This window comes from Vulpes vulpes, chromosome 3 (assembly GCF_048418805.1).
Source record: "Vulpes vulpes isolate BD-2025 chromosome 3, VulVul3, whole genome shotgun sequence".
NCBI classification, from domain to species: Eukaryota; Metazoa; Chordata; class Mammalia; order Carnivora; family Canidae; genus Vulpes; species Vulpes vulpes.
This window is the reverse complement of record NC_132782.1, coordinates 85,608,809-85,632,443: the sequence shown is the minus strand read 5'-3', so window position 1 is coordinate 85,632,443 and position 23,635 is coordinate 85,608,809. Positions and strand designations below refer to the sequence as shown.

Here is a 23,635-nt window from a genome sequence, read left to right as displayed (position 1 = left end):
TCCTATTCCCCTGATGCTTTGCTTCTCCTGTTATTTCCATGACCCGCAAAGGACAACACACCACAGACCCTCATTCCAGACCTGTGCATTCTCTAATCGGACTCAATGTGCCCCCTCACCCCCATCCTTCTCACCTTCCCAAGCTGGGCTGATGGCACCATCTGTAACCAGCAAGCTCCTTGAGCCTCGGAGCTCAGCCTTTTCTGAGAAGGTTCTCTTGACTTTTACCTGGTTGACCGGCTCGCCTGGTGCTCTCCACAGGGGGTGGGGTGGTGGAGGGGCTTTCTTCTCTGATGCCACAAACCCCTGAATCTGAGGTAAGCTCAGTCTCCTCCATGCTTGCCAAGGCTGCTTCTAAAACATTTCTCTTCCCCTCTCATTCAAGACCCAGCCCTGTCACCTGTCTCTCCTGGTGGCAGCCGTCTCTGGTCTCGTGGTCACCAAAGACCTCTGCTCCTACTGTTTCCTCCACGCTCCATGTGTCCTCTTCTCCATGACCCTACAGATGGCCATACTCCTCCCTGGCCGCCTGCTACCTTGTCTTGCTCATCTCCAGCAATCTCCACCAATGCTCTGACCCTGCTGCCTCTTCCTGCGGCCAGGGATCCTACCCGTGTGGGGAGGTGGATATTCAAGCACCCGCACCCCCACCTGCACCTGCCCGTGCACTCTGCTGGCCCATCCACAGCTCCCCTCATGGCCTCACTGTGGCCCCAGGTGATCACCTCCCTCCTCTCCCGCCCTCCCCCACATACCCTGGCCGGCTCTCCTGCTCCTGCACCTGAACCCTGGCAGCCCAGCAGCCCCGGGAGAAAGCACCTGATCAGTGGGACTCCTCCCACTTTAAATTCATGCTCACAGACCTAGGGGTGCTGCTGGCAGCCCCACTGCTGGCTCCCACTCTCCACACGGACGACTTCGTACCTCCTCTCCTCTTCTCCCTGAGCCGCCTTCGCTCCCGCCCTCCCTCCCTTCTGCTCCGAGGAGTCACATCTGACTTCATGGAGAAATTTGAAGCTAGCAGAGTGAGCTCTGTGTCTTGCTACCCCCGCCTGTACCTCTCTGCATTTCTGCTGTCAGGGCGGAAGAACCGTGGAAAGAATCGTGCCTTCTCTGCTAGGAAGCCAGCTGCCCTCCCGCTGCACCTGGCCCCCGCCCCCAGCTTGGTTCCCATCCCTTCTTCCTTGCTTGGCGCTTATTCTCATTTTCTCACCAACAGGAGACTTTCATGGAAGGGTGAAGAACTGGCTCTGTAGTTGGGGACCCGATGTCATTCTGCTTTCCATAAAGAGGTTTTCTTGTCACCTGGCTAGGGATGGAGCGAGCTTGGTGCGGGAGGGGGGGTCTATTCTTGGTACACGGGCTCTCAGGTGACCCCTGGTCTACAGTCTGTGCATGGATGGCTTCAGGGTGGCTTCCTGGAAGTAATGAGTTCTGACACGGAACAGCATCTCGAAAGTCTCCCATCCAACACTCAGCCTGGTTCAATCATTCCCACCACTGGCAGGTGAAAAAGGGACAGCTCTGTGTCCATGCAGGACATACCTGAGGTGGCACACCCAGAGGACAGTCCCACGCAGGTCCCAAGAGGGCACATCTGAGGATGCTCGGGATCGGGGGGTGCCCTGGAGGTCCCTCACTAGGGGAGAGGGTGGGGCAAGGTGGTCAGAAACACACAGCAGAATATCGTGCAGACAGAGCCAGGGCCAACAGGTTAGATGTGCGCACAGCAGCATCTCCAAGCCTAGCTGCCTGAACACAGGAAGGCCCATCACATTTGTGTACGTTAAAGCACCTGCACACAACACAACACAGGTGTTTCAGAGCCCCCGTGACTAAAAGTGTACGTGTGGGGGACGCCTGGGTGGCTCAGTGGTTGAGCATTTGCCTTGGGCTCAGGGCGTGATGCTGGGATCCAGGATTGAGTCCCGGGATTGAGTCCCACGTTGGGCTCCCTGCATGGAGCCTGCTTCTCCCTCTGCCTATGTCTCTGCCTCTCTCTGTGTGTCTCTCATGAATAAATAAATAAAATCTTTTTAAAAAAGTGTACATGTGGAACCCATCAGAAGGCTCATCTGTGGAAGGGGGTAGGAGGGGCTCATGGACAGACAGATGGGACTGGGGTCTTGTGTGGGGCTGTGCTGATGTGGGTCATGGCCCTGGACTAAATAAAGCATGTGATGCCCTCGGTCCTCAGCTGGCTCACCTGCCCTCCCTGTCTGATTCCTGCACCTTCTGCTCCTGTGCTTCCCTGCAAAGACCCATTGTGGGTGCAGCTTCCAGACCCGGGCTTTCCTGGGTCTTGTGACCCTTCGAAACAAAGTTCTGTTGGTAGAAGCAGAGAGGCCACTCCTTACTGAGACCGTACCCGAGGTCCCAAACAGTAAGAAAAAAAAAAAAAAGCCTCCAGCACGCTGGAGACCACACTCCCACAGAGCCCCAGGCCCGGCCCTCGCGTCCCTGGGGTCCAGCTGGGCCATGTCTTGGGGAGCCATGCTTGTGGCACAGTGGGGGCAGAGACACTTCAAGCAGAAGGGTATTATTGGCCTCTCTGCCTATGACATGGGCCACGAAGGTTGGTTTCCTGGAGTCCCAGAGACAGTGAGTTGGAACTGTCAGGGTCTGGGGATGCCCTGATTCCTCTTGTCTGCAGTCCATTGGCCTTACACCAGTGGGCTTCCTGGGTACAGTGTGTCTGATTCCAAGCCACCAGCGTGGTTAGGAGCTGGGAAGAAATGTACAGAGTCAGGTGGGGTCCGTCTTCCACTGCCCGTGACCTGCCAGAGGTGGCAGGAGGGTGCGGAGCCCCAAGGTGTGGAGGATCGAGGGGAAGGCTCCACCTGACGGAAGCTGGGGACCTGTCTGGCTCGGGGCACAGTCACTTTCATTTAAGCCAGACCTGAGGAAAATGCTTAACAAGAAAACTGTCCTCCGTGGGCCTGTGAGGGAAGTTGAGGTTTTGTCTACTTTTATGTAGCAATCCACCAGGACTGGACATTCTCATTAGAATGCAGGTAAAACAGGACAGATTTGAGTTTGTTGGTGAGAGAACTTTCATTTCCAGAACTGTGGGACACGTGTCAGACCTTTCCACGGAGTGAATCAGAAACCAGGGAAATTACTGTCATTTTTATACAAACAAAGCGCAAGTGATTCCCTCCGTAGAAACTTCCAGTTAAAAAGAGGGCAAAAAGTCTGATTTCCAAGTACAAATTCCTCGTTTCTTGCCAGCGAATTAATTGCTTCCCACCTTGTAATTTTTACAGAATACTGATGGCATGTTGATGGGGGGAAGAAGAAAAAAAGATCTCTTGTACAGGAGGAATTTTTTAGGCACAAAAAGGAGACTCTAATATTAGGTTCTCCAGAGAAACAGACCCAATAGCCTATTCATGTATATATATATATATATTTTAATCTCATATATATAATCTCACCTGTGATCCAGTCAGGTTGACAGATAAAGTGAGCCATCGTGAAACTGTGTCTGCTAAGTGAGCCAAGATGTGACTGAGGCTTTAAAAAGGAGCAGACATAGATGGTAGGTGACTTCCATGTGCAGAGGCTGGATAAAAAGCCCTCAATGGCTGCAGAGGAGGTCTCCTGGATGTGCATTTAGTGGGTCTTTTTAGAACCTTCTAGAAGTTCCTTCTAGGAACTGTTCCCCTCAACTTATGGTCTAGCACATCTTTGCACTAAAAAGCACACCTCAAGCTTTGCCAGGATTCCATGGGATCCCAATAGAATTGGAAAGCAGAATGGCTGGTTTTCTTTAAACTGAAATCTTAACATGTTCCCATGATTCATTTACAAAGCGGTTCGTTTAATAATAACTTCAAGCCACCAACAGTTTCATTGTTTTTCCAAAAAAAAAAAAAAAAAAATCTTTCTCACGGGCTAACTGTGAACTGCTAGCCTTGTGTTGCCTGACGGAGAATACTCAGCCTAGGCCAAGCTGTCACCCACATTTTTTGGGTTCTTCATCCCGTAGGAGGCCAGGCGCTTGCCTCGTCTGGCCCCCATGGAAGGATGTGCTTCTGGGGCTGGAGGTGAGCTCCCCCAGCCCCACTTCTTCCCACCTGTGAGGCCCACTTCTCACAGGTACCATGGCAGGACCTGGTCATCCTCTCTGGGCTGCTTTGGGAAAAATGGCCAAGCATGTGATGCAATCCTGCTCCCTTCTAGACTTCAGAGTAGGACTGGTGCTGCACACAGAATGTCTGTGTCCCTACTCCCCCACCCAAACCCATTTGTTGAATCCTAACCCCTGAGGCAAAGGTATGAGGAGGTGAGGCCTTTGGGAGATGATTAGGTCATGGGGGTGGAGTCCCCAAGAACAGGATTAGTGCTCTTAAAGACCCCAAAGAGCTCCCTCACCCCTCCAGCGACCTGAGGACACAGCAAGAAGGCACAGTGGCGTCTGTGAACCAGAAAGCAGGCCCTCAGCACGTGCTGAATCTGCTGGTACCTTGATCTTGGACTGCCCAGCCTCCAGAACTGTGAGAAATGTTTCTATTGTTTATAAGCCACCCAGTGCTATTTCTGTTATAGTGGCTCGAACAGACTGAGACAGGTGGGTAGGGGCTGCCCAGCCGGTCTCCATTTCCCAGAAGCACCCCACTTCTTATATTTTGGGGGGGGCCCAGGAGTGGCAGGTTGTTTTCCCCCCCAAATAATGTCAACACTATTTATGGGTTCCTCTGTTCTTGCAGCTCTTCTATCAAGAAGTGGAATAATCTATGTCCGTCTCCTTGAGCTAGGAGAATGTCTTTGTGACACAGCCTCATCCCTCAGGGTAAGTAGATGTAATGCTCTGCAACTTCCAAGGCTGGGACATGGAAGGTGACATGGCTCCTGCCTGGAGCTCTCTCGTTACATATGTTTTTGGGAGCCCCAAGCTGCCTTGCATGAGTGGGCTGTCCGGCAGCTGTCATGCTGGAGAGAGCACTTGGAGATAAAGGCGCACGAGGCCCTTTTGACTCTTCCCAGCCCTGCATCAGACATGTGTGAGGAAACCATCTCCATGACAATGTCCCCTACTCTGCCTGCCACTGTACCCTACCTGCCACTGCACCCTGCCACTGCACCAGCTTAGCAGAACCATCTCGTTGATCCCAGATTACCCTGCATTTTCATGCAAAAAGAGATCTGTTATCTTGAGCCACTGTTTTGGTGTGGCTTATCACATAAAAATAGATAACCATAATACCATGCCAAGGGGAGTGAGATGGGTCATTTCCTGGTCAAGGTGATTAAGAAGTAGGGAGACCATGTGGCCCAGTTTGCACAGACTCAGTGACACCTATTGTCTTGGCCTAATTAATTTTTTAAAAGATTTAATTTAGGGCAGCCCCGGTGGCTCAGTGGTTTAGCGCCGCCTTCAGCCCAGGGCATGATCCTGGAGACCCGGGATCGAGTCCCACATCGGGCTCCCTGCATGGAGCCTGCTTCTCCCTCTTGTGTCTCTGCCTCTCTCTCTCTCTCTGTGTCTCTCATGAATAAATAAATACAATCTTTAAAAAAAAGATTTAATTTATTTTTAGAGAGAGAGACAGAGAATAAGAGCAGGGAGAGGGGCCAGAGAGAGAGAATCTGAAGCAGACTCCATGCTGAGCGTGGAGCCTAATGTGGTGCTTGATCTCACGACCCTGAGATCATGACCTGAGTCAAAATTTGAGAGTTGGATGCTCAACAGAGCCACCCAGGCACCCCTTGACCTAATTCTTAATAACACCCCCTTTCACTCTTGAAAGTGTCTTGACTTGGGAGGTATGTTATATGGTCGCCCCAATCAGAGCCAGATGTGCGTTGGGTCTGATTGGGTTGGTGCAGATGAGAATAGTGACCTTGGAGGAGCTGCAAATGGAAGGCACCTGTGCCACTGAATCACCATGTAGAAGAGCACCTTCCATGGCTCCAGACCCCCGTTCAGGACTCTGCGTGAACGAGACATAAACTGCCAAAGGGAATCGTTTTTTGGAGCCCTAAACCAGTTTGTTACAGCAGCTAGTGTTCCCCTGAAATCAGTTAGGAGCAAAAATGAGAAATCTCCATCCTGCTTTACAAAGTGAAAGTACAGGCATCAGTGTCAGGCATCCAAGCCCATTTGCTTTATACCTACAGACTCCTAAATCACATGAACCCACGGTCAGCACTATGCAATTTCTATAAACAAATCTTTTTTTAATTACATACTTTGAGTATGGACAATGTTCCCCCTAGCTTCTTCCCAGGTCTCGCTTTAAAAGATCAAATGTGCTTGTGACAGCAGATTCTTACATTTTAAAGGAATTAAAAAGAAGAAACTCACTGTGTTTTCAAGATGTGGGCTTTGGGAATCAGATGGGCTTAGTATGAACTAGTATGGAGATGTTCACTAGCTGTGCAGCCCAGGAAAACATCACTGAGCACCTCTGCGTCTCAGGTTCCTTACCTGTAAAACAGCAGTAACAGTGCTAATTCTCCTTTTCTCTCTCCTCTTCCTCCTCCTTTGTCCCTCTGATAAAATTTTGATGAGTGAATCCAGGCACATATATGAAATACGAGGTCCCAAAGTGTATATATTAATGGTAAGTGTGTGGGGGTGACTTCTGGTCTTTACCTTGTACTTGGCCTCTCTCATGCAGAAAAGCAGCACTATGGAGAAATGATGGGATCAGGACCCACATCCTGGTGTCTGTCCCTTCCCCCTCCATCCTTTCGTCCATCTCTGACATCATCTGCCACCTGACAGGTGGCTGATGAGCTCAGCCCAGGTGTGGGGGCAGCCCTGCCACATGAAGGCGATGCCCCCAGGGACAGCCTTCACCCAGGGGGAGACTGGAGCCAGTGCCTGGATGCCCTGGTCCCTGGTCTCAGAGAGATGAATGTGAGGGGTAGTATCCAGGGCTGCTCAGGTGTCTTGGAAGGATTGAGCGCTGGCGGCCTTCATGGGTGACCGGCATAATTAGTGGTGATTAGCTTCTCCTTCTTCCTCTCTCCAAGAATCTGTTCCTGTAGAAATACCAGCGCTGGATCCTTGTCCCAGGTTCTGCTTTGGGCGAACCCAGATTGAGACACTGGGGGCTCATTTCCCCACTTCGCAGCTCCCCAGCCATGCAGCCTGTGTTGTGGGGTCTGTTGACTCATCTGGAAATGCAGCGATGCCCTCATCTAGCCTTGTCAACCACCCGCTCCCTGTCATGGTCCGTGAATAAGAAAATGTCTCTTGACTTGGGTTCTAAATCCCAGTGTCAAAACTTTTTGATCTGGGCTGGACCCTACAAAGTTCCCTGTTTTCTAAGGCCTAGGAATTTGGAGCAAAAGGTCAGTTGTCCATCCATATCCATGATCACATGGGGATGCAGCCAAAGAGGTAGAGAGAGCAGAAGAGAGCAAATCAACCCCCGATGCCTGAGACCCACCTGGCTTGGCTGGGGGCCTGGCTGCCTCCTGAGAGAGGAGCAGAGAGGGGGTGGTCGGCTGGCATGGGCATCAGGGCATGCTGGCCAGTCCTGGCTCCACTCCCCAATTCTTCAGGATCTGAGGTCAAAGGAGAGAGGCGAGCACCAGAAACATGTGATCCCTCCAATGCCAGTGACCCACACATGGGCCCAGACAGGCCTGGAATCTGACCCGTACCCCTCACACCTCCCTCCTAGAAGAGCTGGCGGGGACGGGGGAGTCCATCAGGAAAGCTTTGCGAGTGAGTTTTGCCCTAGAATACTGAAGCGCAAGTCAGGCAAGATCGTGCTTGTGGAACTGCTTTATGAATAGTTAAGTGTAAGGTACAGGACAGATAGAACTTTAAAAGAGATGGAGAGAAGTCTAATTGTAACTCCAGGGAAGTTGCATGAATCAGAACTCTCTTTCCTGGATGCTGATTGCTCAGAGGGTGGAGGGTGCTAATTACGTGAAATTAGGAGGGAAATACCTCCTTTCACACCTAGAACAAGCTGGGAGAGGCTTCTCCACTAAGTTTCCCTGTGGGCCAGGCAGAGGGAGCCCTGCCAGGCAGTGGGCAGTGCGTCCTGCTGGCCGGAGGGAGCCGCGGGGCGCGGGCCCCACAGCTCCCTTCCACCTGCCCAGCAGCCAGCAGGAGGCAAGCTCCGGAGACTTGACGAAAACCTGGCTGTAGCTACGGACTCTGTTTACAGCTTGCTAGGGGCGAGGAAATCACCGAGGGAGGGAGGTTGCCAGAGGAACCAGAGCCATTCCTCTCTCTCTCTCTCTTTCCCCCTTACCTGAAAATAAAAGATCACCGCGGCCTTCGGGGGGCATAAACCGGCGCTGCCCGAGCTCTGGGCTGGGCGAAGCACTGCTGAGGGCCTGGGAGGCGCCCCCGGCCCTGGGGGGCAGTTTCCCTTCCTTGCTGTGAAAGCTTTCTTTTCTTTTCTCCGGCTTCCTTGCTTCCTTGCTCGCTCGGCTCCAACCTTACCCGCCTAAAATTTCTTCCCAGGCAAAGCTCCCATACCCGTTTCTGGTTATGCTTCCCTCTTACAACTCTCTCTCTCCTTTTTAAAAAATTTATTTCTCGATCTACCCACTTTGTTGTTGCTTCCTGGGATTGTTTACCAATGCAACAAATGCTAATATTATATGAAACATGCTAGAAAGTGCCAGTACACAGAGAAGGAGTCCCCTCCTCCCTCCCCCTAGCAGTCCCCCCCCACCCCCCAACTGGCCCAGGCCACAGAAGCCCTGTGGGTGCGGGTGACGGCCTGCTCTGGGACCTGGCGGGCTTGCTCGGCGGGAGGCTGTGCGAGAACCCTCCACCACGGTGCTCTTTTCTTCCTTCCTTGTCTCCTGAGCCTTGGAGGGAACAGTGGGGTGGCCCAGTGGGTGAGCACAGGTATAGGAGACTTTCGTGGGTCCTTCTTCCCACCTGATAGGTTCCTGCAAAGGGCTCATACCCAGTCTTTTTTTGTTGTTTTTTTAAGATTTTTAAAAATTATTATTTATTTGAGAGACAGCGAGTGAGCAGACAAGCTTGCATGCAAGAACAGAGGGAGGAGTAGAGGGAGAGGGAGAAGCAGACTGCCCGCTGAGCAGGGAGCCCCATAGGGCTCTATCCCAGGACCCCGAGATCATGACCTGAGCTGAAGGCAGATGCTTAACTGACTGAGCCACCCAGGTGCCCCATTTAGTGCCCAGTCTTGAAGGGAAATTTATTCATACAGTAGACATTCACTGAAGTCTTCTGTGTGTCAAGCAGAGTGTTTAAGCCCACAACTCTGGGATAGACTGGGTTCTAATCCTGCCTCTACCACATATAAACTGTGTGACTTTGGACAATGAGTTAACCTTTCTGTGCCTTGGTTTGCTCATCTGTAAACTATCTTTTTTTTTTTGTAAAGATTGTATTTATTTATTCATGAGAGACACACAAAGAGAGGCAGAGACACAGGCAGAGGGAAAAGCAGACTCCTTGCAGGGAGCGTGAAGCCAGACTTGATCCCAGGACCCAGGATCCCAGGACCCCAGATGCCCCTCATCTGTAAAATATCTTATTCATGAAGGTTAAATGAGGTAGTATTTGTAAAGCCTCTGGCAGAGTGGTTGGCCTACAGTGAACAAGGTTTGTTTGGGGCGCCCAGGTGGCTCAGTTGTTGAGCGCCTGCCTTTGGCTCAGGCCATGATCTCGGGATCCTGGGATCAAGTCCCACATCGGGCTCCCCACAGGGAGCCTGCTTCTCCCTCTGCCTGTGTCTCTGCCTCTCTCTCTCTCTCTGTCTCTCATGAATAAATAAATAAATAAATAAAATCTTAAAAAAAAAAACAACAACACAAGGTTTGTTCAATAAAAACAAGCCATTCTAGGTGCTGGGCATGCAGGGATGCTCAGGAGCCCATGGAGCCTTCACATGGAGGGTGGAGACAAATTATAAACATGTGAACAAAGAAATGATATAATTGCAGTGTCACAAGGAAAATTAAACCAACAACAGGACAGAGGGTAAGCAGTAGGTGTAGGGGAGTGAGGGGGTGGGTGGGGACCTGAAGGAAGGTCTTCCAGAGGAGGGGTGTCTACATGGAGACCTGAATAATGACAAGGAGCAGCCACGGAAAGAGCAAAGGAGTGGAATCCAGGCAGCGGGAATAGCATGTGCAAAGGGCTGGTGTGTGGGAGGAAAAGGAAAACAGGTGTGGCTGAAGGGGGGATGGGAGGAGCTGTGTGTGGATGAGGATGGAGAGAAGCAGGCCCAGGTCCCGTGGGGGCCCAGCAGGCCCCAGGAAGAAATGGATTCTTCTCTACCTGCAGTAATAGACTGCACTCATCTCCCAGGGCTGCAGCAACGAAGAACCACAAACTTGGGGACTTAAAACAGAAATGTGTTCTCTCAGAGGCCTGGAGCCCACAAGTCTGAAATCAAGGTGTCTGCAGAGCCACAGTCCCTCTGAAGGAAGCCTCTAGAGCAGCACCCTGCCTTGCCTCTTCCAGCTTCTGGCGGCCCCAGCTCTTCCCTGGCTTTTCTTAGTCACTGTCTCTGCCCTCACACAGTCCTCTCTGTGTGCATGTCTCTGTGTCATCATCTCTTCCTCCAGCCGTTGGACACCAGCCGTTGGAAGTAGGGCCCACCCTAAATGCAATAGACAGCATCCTGAGATCCTTCACTTAATTATATCTGCAAAGACCCTGCTTCTGGTGAGGTCGCATTCATAGGCACCATGGGTTAGGACTTGGATGTAGCTTTTTTAGGGGGGCTGCAAGTCCATGCGCTACAGATGCCACTCATAGTTTCAGAAATGGCTCGTGATTTAGTGGCATCACGTGGGCTGCAGTGTGGAGATTGGATCAAAGGCAAGTTAGGGGGGCTGTGGCAGGTAGGGGTGCCAGAGATGGTGGGGAGAAAGAGAAAAGGTGTTCTCTTCTTGGACAGGAACATTATCACGGATCACCATCAGACAAAGGCATGGTGTCCACAAGGGATCAAGAGAGCCACAAGACCCCTCTGAAATCATGTCTGAACACAGATTGGGAATGGCCATGATCCAAACCACAAATTTTTTTTTTTTTTTTTTTTTATGATAGTCATCACACAGAGAGAGAGAGAGAGAGAGAGAGAGGCAGAGACACAGGCAGAGGGAGAAGCAGGCTCCATGCACCGGGAGCCCGACGTGGGATTTGATCCCGGATCTCCAGGATCGCGCCCTGGGCCAAAGGCAGGCGCCAAACCGCTGCGCCACCCAGGGATCCCCCAAACCACAAAATTAACCAGACATTCTCCATCCTGGCTAATGTGACTCCTTTTTTTTTTTCCCTTAAAGATTTTATTTATTTATTTGAGAGAGAGAGCACAAGAGGGGGCAGAGGGGCAGGGGGAGAGGGAGAAGCAGACTCCTCGCTGAACAGGGAACCCGATGAGGGGCTTGATCCCAGGACCCTGAGATCATGACCTGAGCCAAAGGAAGACACTTAAACAATTGAGCCACTCAGACGTTCCATCCTTTTTTTTTTTTTTTTTTTTAATCACCATCAGCTATAGCTTTGCTCTATCCTTGTCACCTTCTAGGTAAGAGTTATTAAGATGCTCCATCACAGCATTACCCCTGATTCTGATAGCAGCCATTCCAGAGCAAACCTTGCTTCCTTGAACTTGAGGCTGCACCCCCACATCACACAACAGAAGCCTCAATCCTCTGGCAGGTCTTAAATGACATGCCCTAGGGTTCCCAGTGGTGTGTGCTCACCCTTCTTGCAGCAAATCAGCAAACCTAATTTTGTTTCATTCACAGAGTGCTCCTGGTGGTCACAGTTTGAAGGGGGGGGGGGGCGCTTCATGGCAGTGGGCGATCCACAGGGCCCTGTGCCTGGTTTATTGCTGTGCTGCTGCCATATTGGAATTTATAATCATATTCCAACAAGGGGCTCTGTGTGTTAGTTTTTCCTGGCCCTTGCAAAGTCTGTAGCTGGTTCTTTTCTTTTTTTTTTTTTTTAAGATTTTATTTATTTATTCATGAGAGACACACACAGAGAGAAGCAGAAACATAGGCAGAGAGAGAGAGAAGCAGGCTCCCTGCGGGGAGCCTGATGCAGGACTCAATCCCAGAACCCTGGGGTCACCACCTGATCACAACCCCTGAGCCAAAGGCAGACGCTCAACCACTGAGCTACCCAAGTGCCCTGGAGCTGGTTCTGCTGAAGAGCACTGACAGTGGCTAATGGCAGGGTCATTGTGGTAGAAAGAGGGATGAGTGTGTGGATTCAGGACTTTTTGGCCTAGACGTGCAGGACTGGTTGCTAGTTTGGATTTGCATGGGGGAATGCAAGGAAGAGAGAGAGAAAAATCTGAATTTGCTCTAGGGTAGGGAATGCCGCTTATCAAAATGGGAAATATCGGGTGGTCAAGTCAAGCAGGCTTTGCGTTGGGAGGGTTTGGGTCAAGAGTCTCAATCTGGGGATGCCTGGGTGGTTCAGTGGTTGAGCATCAGGTCATGATCCTGGGGTCCAGGGATTGAGTCCTGCACCGGGCTCCCTGCAGGGAGCCCCCTCTGCCTGTATCTCTGCCTCTCTCTCTGTGTCTCTCATGAATAAATAAATAAAATCTTTTAAAAAAGTCTCAATCTGGTGAAAATATCCTTCCTGCCTTATTCTAGGAAATAGGCATGCAATGTTACATTTTTAAAAGTTGGTGACTCAGTGCTGTACTACAGTTTTGCAAGATATTACCATAAGGCAGGGAGGAGGGGAGAACAGAATAAAGGGGATATGGGATCTCTTCATATTATTTCTTACAACTGCATGTGAATCTCCAATTATCCCAAAATTAAAAGTTTAATTAAAAAAATTGGTGACCCAGAAAATCAGGATGTGAATGGAACGATAGGCAGCTCCAGGCAGGTGTTACTCATTTGTATTCATAAGTTCTTAAATCTGCAAGGGGTTTAGGGGCAGCTCACACAGGGGACACAGCCCAGTGAAGGGGCCGTGCGTGGCATCTAAGGGGTCAGTGGTGGCCACTATGGCACCTGAGCATCTTTCCTAGGGTCCTTGAGCTGGGGACTAATGGGGTGGAGAACAGCTCATCTCTCCAAGGCCCTGCCAGTGAGGGGTGTGGACTTCACCAAGGAAAGTTCTGTGAGGAAAGTGATCTGGGCACTCAGCTCCTGTAGTAGTTTCTGGTCACTTCAGCAGGGGGTGAGCCCAGGGTACTTTGGGCCTAGACACCATGAGGAGGAAGAGACAGAATGACTCCTGTTGGCCTCTACTTTTATGCTTCCGTTAGGTAGATTCAGACTCCTGGGGGTAGGGGTGGGGGGAGCATTTCATCTTGATATTTGCAGATTTATTCACAGAACTCCCCACACATCTGGAGGAGAATATATGACTTGCCCCCTAGAGGAAATAGTTAAATGAATCGCTAAAGCACAAAATGTTCCTGTAAAATTGCTTCCATATTTTATTAGACGCAGATGAGCATGAATTATTGTGAAGCCAACAGGAGGGTTTGCAAATTGGGTTCTTGCCTTTCCATAAACAGCTCTTCCACACCTAGATCATTATGGAAAAGCTTTAACAGAACATTGGTTTGGGATAGGGGCATTGAATAATTCATTTGCTCATCCATCCATCCATCCATCCATCCATCCATCCATCCAACATTTACTGGGCACCCACTGTATGCCAGTAATGTCAGCTAACTGGCAGCTACAGGTGTTATTCTCACTGACCTACTTCTAAATGAGTCCTTTTGAAATGAGCTCACTTGGGGGTTGGAATGTTATGGGAGGGACACCTTTTGTGGGGAAGGGACTCCCTGTCACGCATCCCAGAGGGCCACTGTCCACAGAGAAGTTACTTTTTCATGTACCCCTCAACAGTTAAAAATGCTCCCTCACCTTGAATTCTTCTTTCTTAAAATCTGCTCATTTATGTCAAGGTGTGAAATTTCTTGCAGGAAAAAATGGACCTGGTTGTGCAAAACTGCCTTTCGAGTTATTCGTTTCTTATCTTCTGTGTGGCTCTGCCAAACTGATCACAGCTGGGCATCTGAAGGATCTGCTTTCTGCTCAGAATGCCCAGCTTGGGGCAGGGAGCAGAGAGCGGGGGATGAGAGGGCAAATATCGCTTATTTCTCCTCCTCTGTCTGGAAGTTAGGCATAACAGTGAGGCTCATAGGATCATTGGAGCAACCAGGGACTGGTACACAATGCTCCCTCGGCCACCATGGACAAGTGAGTAAGGGGAGGATTTTCTCTACCGTCCCTGGCCTGAGCTGGGGATGGGAGTGGTGGTTGCCCCTGACATGGCTGGGCAGATGTTGGCTCAGTGGAGGGCTGGGCCCTCACCCCAACGGGACCCAGGGCTTCTAAGCTTGTTAGAGGCACTGCAAGCTGTCCTTCTGGGAAGGGGGCATGGAATCTTCCCCAAGGGAGGCTTATTGAGGAAAAGCAAAAGGTGGGAAGGACACCCAGAGGTGCCACCTGTTGCATGGAAGTCCTTTACCATATTGATGTGTGGGGCTCTTACAGCACCTGCAGGCTGGGCTGGAGCGGGGGCGTCCCATCTCCTCCAACTTGTGAGCATGGAAACAGCTCAGTGAGACCAATTATGTGTCCAGGATTTCCCAGTGATTGGTGGAGGTTGAATTTGACTTGCTATACTTCTCTGCACCATGGCTTCCCAGGCAGGAGCTGCGTGATGACCTCTTTCAAAGGCAAAAAAAAAAAAAAAAAAGAAAAAAAGAAAAAGAAAGTGTTGCTAAACATGTTTTGGGAGTCCTCTGTGAGGAGACCACTGGGCAGGAAAAGGTGCCCTCCACTGCATCTGTTTTCTGGTGAGGTGAGGTGTGGAGGAGGATGACTGGGGAGTGTCTGGAAGCATCTTCTCCCATCTGAGGGCTGCAATTTATGATCAAGCCAGGCAGACACAATGGTTATCCTCTTGATTACAAGTAGTGGACACCTGGACTCAGAAATGCAGGAAACAGAGTTGGGCATTCATACTAAATTCTCCCAAAATTGAGAGGGCTCAGGGAACCCGAGAGTGGGTGGAGGGAGGTGGCAGTGTCTGGTTCTTAGCAGTTGAATGCTCATCAAAAGACCCTTTGGTTCAAACTTTCAAATCATATTGAAATAATTCTTCAGAATGTCTATTTTGGTAAATAGAGTAGGATAAATATGGTTACACCTTTATTTGAGTCATTGAGGTCCTGCAGTGTTTCTGGGTCAGGATTTTACTCCTGAAGTCTCACTGTGGTGTTCTGGAAATGCCCTGGTCTCAGCATCAGAAGACCCAGCCCCTCTTCGGGTGGCTGTGTGACTTCTGGCAGGGCACAATGTGCTGAGCTACAAGTTTTCCCTCTGTAACAGCAAAAGAGAATAGTGTTCACTTTATGGATCATCCAAGGGTGTTGTAAAGTTGACATTGAATGAGCTTCTCAACTTGACTTCTAGATCCCTGTGCAAACACAAATTGGTGTAATCAACCAGAGGAGAGAGGAGACAGGACCAAATGTCTTTTTTAAACCCAAATTAGGCTTGTCTATAGTCAGGGTTCTCCAGAAAAACAGAACCAATAGATTCTATCTATCTATCATCTATCTCTCATCTATTGTCTACCATCTACCCATCTACCATCTATCTGTCTACCTATCAAACTATCTACCTATCAGATACCACGGAGATTTATATAATGAGGAACTGGCTCAGGTGACTATGGAGGCTGAGAAGTCCTGCTCTCTGCCATCTAACACTGGAGGCCCAGAAAAGCTGATGGTATAAAATAAGATGAGATGAGATATTTCAGCTCTAGCAGTGAGTCAGGAAAAAAGTAGCAAATTCCTCTTTCCTCTGTCTTTTGTTCTTTTCAGGCCCTAAATGGATCGGATGAAGCCCACCCCACGCTGGGGAGGGCCATCTCCTTTCCTGAGTCCACACCTTCAAACACAAATCTCATCCAGAAACACCCTCACAGATATACCCAGAAATCATGTTTAATCTGGGTGCCCCATGGCCAGTCAAACTGACACATAACATTAAATCGACATCACCATCTGGAAAGCTTCTTTCCATTCATGAAATTGGAGGCATGGTCTTTGGCAGCTCAGCTCGTTTCCTGAGGCAGGGGAGGAAATGTTGGGAGCTCTGGGGCAGCTGTCAGGGATGAGGGATTCCAAATGCCAAAAGATGGGAAAAGCACATGAAGAAGCATCAGTGGGCGACATTCTTTGAGAGCCGTAGCACAGATCAGAATATCTTTTGATAGTTTTTATGTCATGGGTGTGTTTCTTTGAAGGTGATGCCACCTGGAGCCCTGGGATGAACTCGGATTACATTTAGAGAGTTATTCTCAGAATCTGAGAACTGGCTGTTACATTCAGTTGCAGCCTGTATGGTACATAATCACTCAGTACCTGAGCTATTGTATAATAAAGAATCTGACTGGCCTTTGTTCCTGGTTCCAGGAAGGGAGCTTCTAAGTCCTTGGAAATTTCTGAGTTGTTGGGAGTGTGTGTTAGTCATGGTGGCCTCCTTGGATGAGGCCTGAATTTGATGTTAATGAAATGACTAAGGATGGGTGCTGGCCAAACCAGAGAGACCAACCAGGTGATGAGTAGGTTGTGGCTTCAAGCGGGGGAATATCACCTTGTTATGGTCAGAATGTTTGGGGCTCCTCCAATTCATGTGTTGAGATCCTAATTCTCAGTGTGATGGTAGGAGGAAGTGGGGCCTTCAGGAGGTGATCAAGCCTTGAGGGTGGAACTCCCATGAATGTGATAGTGTCCTTATAAAAGAGACCCCACAGGGGCACCTGGGTGGCCCACTGGTGAGTGTCTGCCTTTGGCTCAGGTCACGATCCCAGGGTCCTGGGATCAAGTCCCACATCAGGCTCCCTGCAGGGAGCTGCTTCTCCCTCTGCCTATGTCTCTGCCTCTCTGTGTGTCTCTCATGAATAAATAAATAAAATCTAAAAAAAAAAAAAAGAGAGAGAGAGAGAGAGACCCCACAGAGCTCCCTCACCCCTTCAGCCATGTGAGAACACAGTGCAAAGATGGCCATATAGGAACCAGATGTACCAGGAATCTGGTTCATGCCAGACCCAAGGCTGGGCAAAGCTTCTTGGTTGGTGGATCATAGGTGTGCTACATGCCCAGATTCCATGGGGAGAGGGCACGGAAGCCGGGTATCCGAGTCCCTCCCAGACCTCACCCTCTGCAGCTCTTCGTTTGTCTGGTCCTGATCTGTAACTTTTACAATAAAACCGTAATCAGTAGTACAGCACTTACCTGAACTCTGTGAGTTATTCTAGCTAATTATTGAACCCGATGGGGGTCACAAAATCCATCCTCATCCCCCCCACCATTTGTGGCCAGTTGGTCAGAATTGCGGTGGCCTGGGGATCCCTGAGCCTGTGCCTGGTGATTGAAGTGGGAGCGATCTTGTGGTGGGGGGGTCGTGCCCTTAAACCTGCGGGATCTGTGCTAACTCCAGGCGGCTAGAAGTACATTGCGGTAACCGCAGAGCCAAGAGAACCCCATATCTTATATCATCTCTTTTCCACCCAGAAATATTTTTCGAGAGCTTATTTTGTGTCAGGCACGGTGGTGGGTGCCATACATACCACCTCACTGCTGAATGTCATGTTACTAAAGGAATTTGTGAGGCTTGGAACACCACTAGTGTCAAAGGGGCGATGTTGTGAAAAACACATTGAGATCGGAATTACTATTTTTAGGATGAGGCACAGATTTTGAGGGGCCAGATTTCCACATACATTCATTAAACCAAGGAAGTCTAAAAGCTTCACGAAGTTAAGGCCTGGGAAGTAATTCTCAGCCTCGCCTGAGGAGGTACCCATTTGTGAAGACCAGGTTGTTTCCGGGTGGAGAAAGGAGGCTGGTGGCAGATGTCCCTGCTCTGCCCTTAGGATCTCCTGCGATGTCCCAGTTGGGGTGAGTTTGCCGTGGGGGAAGCTCTCACACTGTGAGGGCAGGGTAAGCTATTGGCAGGGGTGTGAGGACTGCAAGGGACATGGCATGTCCAGAGCAGAAGGGAGGGCTTGGGGACGTCCCGAGTCCTCGGGGGCGGGGGGCCCTGGGCAGAGACGCATGGAAGGGATGAGAGTCTGCAGACTCCACAAGCTTGTGGTTCCTGGGCCTGGAAGCCAGGGCCTCAGTTCTGAGAAGGCCAGTCTCTTGGTCCCACAGGAGCATCAGGTTGGGCTTCATTTGTTTGTTTGTTTGTTTTAATTTTGTTTTATTTATTTATGATAGGCACACAGTGAGAGAGAGAGAGGCAGAGACACAGGCAGAGGGAGAAGCAGGCTCCATGCACCGGGAGCCCGACGTGGGATTCGATCCCGGGTCTCCAGGATCGCGCCCTGGGCCAAAGGCAGGCGCCAAACCGCTGCGCCACCCAGGGATCCCCGGGCTTCATTTGTTAAAAAGCATCTCAGCAGTTGGGGAAAATGAGTCACAGTGGACTACACTGCCCCTTCCCAGTTAGGGGCAGTTGAACAAAATTTGGAGATTCAGATGTGGTGGGCCAGGTACTTATGAGAACTTCCCGAAGGTGGGAGTTGCTGAAAACACTAGATTTCCTTACACAATAGAGTGGCTCCCAATTCTCACAGTTAGACTCACCAGAGGCGGGGGTGGAAAGGACACCCTCTCAACAGCCTCTAAGACCAATGGAAAGGGAGCATGCTGAGCACCAGACAGGCTCGCAGACATCATGCGGGTGTGCCCAAGCCTCTGAAGCAACCCTACAACCAGTGGGTGGGGTGATCAGCAATCCCCTCCAGAGCCGGCTGGGGGAAAGCATGGTGTCCCCAACCTGCTAACGGGGGGCTGGGGTGGGTCAGCAGCCCTGGTATTTCACAGAGCCACTCGGGCTTTTCAGAAATCTGGGAGTGGGGATGGCCTGACACTTTCTTCAGGTCTTCAGCAAAAAACATCCAGGAGCCGACAAACCCCACAAGGGAAGGATGTGCCTCCCTCTCCCAACATCAGACACAGACCCTGGAGGGTGGAGAGGAAATGCCAACCCCAAGAATTTCCTCCCATCTCTCTGCTCTGCCATTCTGCAACAAAAGCTTTATCCTCAATTGGCTACCCCTTATGGTTCCACATCATCTACCTCGCTTCTTCATGTCCCATCATCCAGATGGTGACGGGAGGCTCTGTTCCACATCCAAGCATGAGTCCCAAGATCCATCTGGGCCTGTAGCCAGGGGAATAGACATGCTAGTAGGTTTATGTCCACTGAGACTCCAACTGAGCCAGTCTGTGGTGGGCTGAGTTGTGTTCCCTCTCAATTCATATGTTGAAAGTCTAACCCTCAAGTAGCTAAGAATGTGCTTTGTGGATATGGGGCCTTCAAAGGGTTAATTAAGGTAAAAAGAGGTCATTAGGGTGGGTCCTAATCCAGCAGGACTGGCGTCCTCGACTAGAGTCCTTACGAGAAGAGGAGACCAGGACAGACACAGACACACATAGAGGGGCACCCAGGTGAGGACACACGGAACCATCTATATACCAAGAAGAAGGGCCTCAGAGGGAACCAGACCTGCTGACACTGTGATCTTGGACTTGCAGCCTCCAGAAATGCAAGAAATAAATGCCCATTGTCTGATATGGGCACATATATGCCCTCCCATATATGCCCTCCCATATGTGGTACTTTGTCATGGGGCCCCCGGCAAACCTTAATACCTGGCCTCGACATCTGGGGTGGATTCACCTTCCTCAAAGCACATGGACAGTACCCATGGGCAAGAGCAGCAGCCCAATGGGAATCTGGGATCTGTTAGGAGAAGGGAAGGGGACCCAGAGTAGACTCTACAAAGATCTCCCACGATGGAGAAGAAGAGACACTCTCCATCTTGTTCTAGGTCTTTCTTTTTTAACCCAGCACCAGATTTAAGACTCACTGATGTTGCTGGTATGTCTCCTTCACCTTCTCTGGTTGCTGGGTTGAGTTCCACGGTACGTGATGCCGTGTGGGATTCTTCTGTTTCCCGGAGCGGGAGGGTGCTGGCTGCCTTCCATTCCCTCATTCTGCTCCTCCAGCTCTGTCCCCAGCAGGCTGCCCTGTATGGACCCCCAATGATGGTCCTCTTGCTCTCTGGCTTCCAACTGGGTCTGGCGGGCAAGGGGAGGGCAGGGCGGTTCTTTCTGGGGCTCCTTCTGGCAGCAGCACTGTAGCTGACTGAGTCTTGCTCAACCACACCTCTTCCCGTTTGGGTTCATTCACTGCTCCCTTCCTTCCTCCCTCAGGCCTGGGTAATAGCCCTGCTGCTCTGAACCTGGGTCTTCTGCACTTTCTCTGGGGTTTCCCGGTACCCACACTTCTATAAATCCATTTGCAAATGAACCCTCAAATGGTCCTGATTTGGCCATACCACCTGTTTCCTGCAAGGACCCTGAGGGATCCAGCCTGGGTTCCTTCCACAATCTGCCATCTCAAACAGGCCCCTGATGGGTGTTCTGGCATGGGTCCCTTCCCGGAGTGAGAGGCAGCTCTCCAGGACAGAACCTGACAGTCCTCCTCATCAGTGCCACCCCAGTCTGCCATGCACAAGAGCTCCCATGGCCCTGGGTTTTCATCCACATTTAATAGTATCCTGATTCTTGTCTATTCCGCGGATAAAAGTGGTATCTCCCTGTTGCCTTCATCTGCATGTACTTGTTAGCCACTTGGGCTTTCCCTTTGCCTGTTCATGACTTTTGATCTACCTGAATTTCTTTCTTTTTTTTTTTTAAAGATTTTATTTACTTATTTGACAAAGGGAGAGAGAGCACAAACAGGGGGAGTGGCAGGCAGGGGCAGATGGAGAACCAGCCCCACTGCCAAGCAGGGAGCCTGACATGGAACTGGATCCCAGGATCAGGACCTGAGCTGAAGGCAGCTGAAGGTGATGCTTAACCAACTGAGCCACCCAGGCACCCCATGTATCTGAATTTCTTGACCCTGTATTGGTCTTGGTACTCCTAAAACATGCCCTGGGGGCTTGGGGTGGGGGTTATCTTGACTGTGAAATAAGACCTCCTTTTGTATTTGATAGACTAAAACTTAAAAAAAAAAAAAAAAAAAAGAGCAAGTTCCATTAAAAAAAAAACAACAACAAACACAATTACTTTTAAACTGAGGTGGGGACAGGGGCACTGCTGAGCAACACAGCCTGGACATAAACCAGCAGAGGGGTAACCTCTGGGTCCCACTGCTTGGCTGCTTGGGACCAGAGCTACTCACTCAGGAGCAGGCCTGCTCTGGGGAAAGGACCCTCCCACCCCCCCAGGCTTGCATTCACTTTGCAATGCAAGACTCTGAGCCTGGAAGGCTGCCTGGAAGAGGAGACAGCCCCAGCTTCCTGCATTGCAGTGTAGTCCTGGGAGGCCTCAGGTCAGCACATCTGTGACCTCGGGCAAACAGGGTGGATGGTTGGGGAGGCTGGCTCCCCATCCAGAAGGCTCTCTGTATTAGTACTACCAATGGGAGGCTTGAAACAACAGGGGTTTACTCTGCCGGGGCTCCGGGGCTCCAGAGGCCAGAAGCCCAACATCAAGTTGTCTGCAGGGCTGTGCTCTGTCTGAATGCTCCAGGGAGAGAATCTGTTCTGGTCTCTCCAGCTTCTGGTGGTTCCTGGCACTCCTTGATCTTCCTGGGCTGGTCAACCTCACTAGTCTCTGCCGGTCCTCCCCTGGCCTTTGTCCCTGCGGCTCTCTGGGTCCTCCTGTGTCTCTGAGGAGGAGACTCTCACTGGATTGGAGCCCACCATAAATTAGTATGATCTCAGCTCTAACCTCAATCATTCCTCTGCAAAGACCCTATTTCCAAAGAAGACCATATTCTGAGGTTCCAGGTGGACATGGATTTGGGGGCCACTTATTCAGTCCCTTAGGCCCTCTACAGGTGTCTACAATTGGCAGACAGACCGAAGGGGCCAGAAGAGGCCACCGCGAGCTGGGGAGGGCAGTGGGGCCAGCCCAGTGGGAAGAGGGAATATTTATATACTCTTGCTCACTGTCCCCAGGCAGAGAAGGTCCAGAGCCACTGCCCCCTTGACCGTGGTGATACCCTCACACTCTTCCTGGAGACCCTTGGCCTTTCCTGTGGTCGATGTTGGCACAAGCTAGGTTCTGAGCCGAGAGCAGGATGCTCATCCCGGGCTGGAGCAGAGAGCTGCTGTGGTCCACACCACCCTCACCGCTGCAGGAGCAGAGGAAGTGTGGGCCCTGGCTTGGTGAGGTGAGGGATTGCATTCCAAAGGGCAAACGGTTCTGTCTCCAGGCAACTTGTAATTCTTTTGTTCTGAGAAGAAAAGCAGAGCTGCACACTGGAGAGGGGAGCTGGGCCCCTGAGAGTTCTGAAGCCAGAACGGGCTCACCTCCTGGCCCTACCTACTCTCCGGGCCTGTGAGGGCATCCGGTGGGCACCACTAACACGTATGGGGCCAGAGCAGAGGCCGGGTCCTGCTGCCCATGTCCCGGGGCAGGCAGAGGAGGGAGGCCGGCTCCTCAAGTGAGAGGCAGGAGGACTGTCCCTTCTTCCGCACCTCACACCTCGCACCTCGAGGCTCCTGCCCAGGGAGGAGCCGGGAGAGGCGGTCTTTGGTTTCACGGTAGCACCCAGCGACGATCACGGAGGTCACCGGCCCACCAGGACAGGGAAGGGTGGACAGCGTGGCTCTCCCGGTGTATTCCCGGAAGGCAGAAGTGAGAACAGGATTTCCTATCTTATGGGCCAAGCTGAGAGCAGAGGGGGGAGCTTCCCTTGGGGACCAGAGGGTTTCTGGGACTGCCAGGAGGGGATGGGCTGCGGCCTTTGGCTCTGCCCCCACTAAGCACCACAGAGGCCTCCTGGGACCAGTGCTGAGCAGTGTGGATGGTTGGCCAGCGGGTGGTGCGTGGTGCTGGGATGCCAGCTGCCCCTCTACAGCCACAGGTACCAGGCTGGGGACTGAAGGTGGCCCTACGGCAGAGCAATGGTGGTGATGCTCAGGGGGTGGTGCCGGTTTGGGACTTCTCAGGAGGCCCTCTTCTCACCTTTGCTCTCTGTGATGGAACTTGGTCCAGCGGCAAGTGGCCTCTCCATGCATCTGCCTGCATCCTTGGGAGGCAAGCTGGAGGTTGTGGATGAGAAGCTTCAGGATCCAGGCAGGGCCTCAGCTCACCCAGGGAGCAGAGCAGGTTTTCCTCTCTCCTGGTTTTGCAGGAGGGCTGTCCTTAGGGCGGGAGGGCCGTGGCTGTCCCTGGAGTCAGGAGGGAGATGAGCTCAGGATGGCAGATCTTGAATGAGGGGTTGATCTGAGCAAACACCGGAGGATTCGGGGGTCACTGAGACAGGGAGTCTTCAGGTCAACTCCGCAGGGAGTCCCCAAGGTCAGCCACAGTCACAGCAGGCTGGATGGGGGCTCAGCTCAGGCTTGAGGAGGAGCGTGCTGCAAGCGGGTATAAATAATGAAACATTGCAGCTACTTACAGAACACCATGCGGAGAATGCTTGTGGATTCTCTTTGATGTCTCCTCTTCACCTGTGGAGTGTCTGTCTCCTGTGTTCCCACCTGCTGGGGAAGCCGAGACTCCAGGCTGGCTGTTTGGAGCTTGGTTGATGGTTGGGCTGATTACTCCAGAGGCAGTTTGACATCCGGGCTTCTGCTTGCTCCCCGTGTGCCCCAGTCGGGGGGTGGGGGGGGTTGCTGGGGGTTGCTCCC

At 51.3% G+C, this 23,635-nt stretch overlaps 1 long non-coding RNA gene across 2 annotated transcripts in view; it reads left to right on the top strand.

Annotated features, from left to right (window-relative positions):
• Positions 1–23,635, top strand: part of LOC140598279 (uncharacterized) — a 50,317-nt gene that overhangs the window by 19,798 nt on the left and 6,884 nt on the right. For both annotated transcript variants that reach the window (XR_012000549.1, XR_012000548.1), the window contains exon 2: positions 4,713–4,795. This is a non-coding gene — a long non-coding RNA (uncharacterized lncRNA). The remainder of the gene's footprint in view (positions 1–4,712; positions 4,796–23,635) is intronic.